Genomic DNA, 3,113 nt, shown 5'->3' on the forward strand with positions numbered 1-3,113 from the left:
ATTCAGTGTGAGCCCTGTTGTGAAGCAGTATGGGGCTCTTGCTGCTTGTTGCTTCAGGGGCGGGGACCCTTGAGTCCATTTAGAGCTGAGGAAGTATCAGCATGGCTCATGGGAAGTCCCTTCCCTGCTCTGCAGAACAAGGTTATAGGCCTTTGTGCAGACTTGCTAACACCTCAGGCCTTCTCTTTAATTTGGTTTACACAGCTTTTATGGCTGTGCTCCTTTGGGAAATCACGATCAGTATTTTGCACCTGTAAGCACATTAACAGACCAGTGATGCTGCTCACTGTGCAAAATGCAGACTGGAGTAGGAACTGGAGCCAGGTTTAGGCTGTGTCCCCCCCCCCCCCCCAAAAAAAAAAAAGAAAGTGTCACTAATTTTTCTTGACCTCTCTTGACCTCTTATATTTATATTTCTAGAAACATTTCCTTCAGTTAGGCTGAAGATCAGTTTGGATCAAATTATTATCATTGGAAAGCTTTGGAACTGTAGCAAAGAAGGTTCTTTCACTTCTAGGGTAGCAGTTATTTAAGCTACTTCTTTCCAAAGTGAGTATGAGAATCTATTTGTAGAAATGAAAGATTTTTCTCTTCTCTTGCCGCAAATAAATGCATTTTTGCACCAGTGATTGATGATGCCTGTCACAACCCAAGAAGTAAACATAGAAGTAAAAACCCTAGACTGTATTGGATTTCAGCAGCCTCTCTTCAGACTCATGTTTTATAGGTGAAATCTTCTGACACTGACCAAACAGCTGTGGAGAGTGTTATAAGACATAGAATGTGAAAGAAATCTTGAAAGTGTAATTTTTTTGGTCATGCTTTGGAGGTAAAAGGATACTCAGGTACAACAGAGTTGAGGATGTGGAGTTCCATTACAAAATTTTCTACTGTGCTTTATATATGCTATAGTATAGCTTATTTTTTTTATTTATTTTTTAAACAAAAAAAGGCTTTTCTTCTCAAAGTTGATGACATTAGTATAGCTGACTTGAAGTTTACTATAGAGGAAGCTATGTTGTCTTTACTGGTACCTGTATGAATAGCCATTTGTTAACAATAGCCTTGTTACCACACCAGACTCCAGTCCTTGCTTCACATCTATGCTTCACGTAACACGCCATACCATTCACTGTTCTTGATGCACATCCAGTTGTGCTTCCTTAAAATAAACTGTTTGCTACTAAAAATGGCTCCAGCTAATAAATATTATTCAGTAATAAATTACAATTTTATTTGGAAAATAAGTGCTAGTATTCCAGATTTTTTTTTCCTAGCTCACTGCAGGTCCTTGATGTACTAAAATCACATTGCTTGAGTGTGCAGCTCAAATACCTATCGTTCAAGGCTATGTATTTTCTGGAAAATAGAGGTCAATTTATTCCTCCAAATATTGTGAATGTATCTTAGTATCTGCTAAGAAGCATAACCGTTTCGGTATTGTGTATTATCTTGCTGCTTTGGATAATTTGTTCTTTTAATTTTTTATATCTTGTGTCTGGAAAATGTAAAGGTAATATATTGTTGTAATGTCTCAAGGCCTCAAAAGATTAACATTTCAGCTTTGTGTTTTGCTTTATTCTCATTAGCAAGTACTTGTTCATCTAAGATTAAATGTATATAGGTATGCAGATTATCTGATGTTCAAGGAGTGTGATGACATTTACAAAAGCTAGGGAATGCTGGAATTCAATTTGTCTCATTATGCGTGGACGTAAGAATATTATTTTTAATTGCAAATACTGTTTTCTCTAGAAATGGCCTCATTTGCTGTATAAATTCAAAACAAAAAACAGCAAACAGTAGCATTCATTTAATGAGAGGATTATTTTTTACTCATTCTTCATACTTGAATGTATGGCTAAACCCCAGCCTCTATTCTTGTCCTGGTCCTTGCTCGTTCACTTCTATTTAGCTTGTTCAGGTCAGATACCATCTCCTTCTTGAACCATGCAGATCAGTTGAGTCTCATTTCCAGATTATTTCTGTGGCTTTTTCAGCCCATTTTAGTGCTGACCCTTTTTGCCAATTGGATACGGGTTACACAGTGACTTGTACTCATTGTGATGTAAAATCCCACGCTGGACGAAGATGTTCCCATCGTTAGGAAGAGAGCGCTGGGAATGTGCCTACTAAGATGTGCATTTCCATAGAGAAATGTGAACAGTAGTTTTCTGCAAGCTGTCGCTAACTGATGTCAGAAGTTGTTTCAAGTGAAATGGAAGTGCTTCTCTTGCACTGCTGTTTTTCAAACTGAAGGAGGTTCTGAATCTGTTTTTACAAAGGGGAGAAAGCTTCAAAACCCTAGAAGAACACAGAAGTTCTGGTGAGGTGAGGGTGGGACAGAACAATTCCCTGACTAGGAAAACAGGCATAAAAAAAGCAGCTTGTTATTTTTATTTCCTGAAACACATGGATGAAAGATAACAAAAATTCTGGAATTACCAGTGTTCACGTGCTTTAGGAGGTGTCTCAAAAGAGCTTGAAATTTCAGGCGCCCTGCCTTTAACAACTGTAGTTAATGAAAGCTGTCTTTGAGATTTTGCTCAGTGTTTTATGGCCAGGCCACTTGGTCAGATGTGTATGCTTCGCTCTCTGATACAGATCGAGGGCAAAGTGCCACGCAACAGTTTTAGATTTAGCAGTTCCCAAAACAGTCTTCTGCTGATGAGGTATCTAGCATAATGCAGTGCTTTGTCCCTTAATAGAGTAATTTAAAAAAGGATTAAAAATTCTTAAAATTTGGAAGAGGCAGTAAGCCATAAATATCTGGCTAGAATTTCCTAGATCAGTCAGTTAGGCAACCAGACTAATGAACTCTGTTTCTAAGCACTTTTTGTTTTGTTTTTGTTTTGTGTTTTTAAGTACTGCTGAAATATCTCAAATTAACAGCATTTTAGAAACTGAAGATCTTTACTGAACACATGTAGGACCAATCAAGACCTAGCAATATAGATCAGTTTCTCTTGATTGTATTCTTTTATTGTTTAAGAAACTACACTCACGTTCACAAGCTTGAGGAGCTGACTTGTGGGGCATCAAATAAATAAGAGTATTGCTAAGGTTACCAAACGCTGTATTTGAATAAACAGATACTTCCAACACCGTAACTC

This window comes from Meleagris gallopavo, chromosome 5 (genome assembly GCF_905368555.1).
Source record: "Meleagris gallopavo chromosome 5, MGAL_WU_HG_1.1, whole genome shotgun sequence".
Classification (NCBI taxonomy): domain Eukaryota; kingdom Metazoa; phylum Chordata; class Aves; order Galliformes; family Phasianidae; genus Meleagris; species Meleagris gallopavo.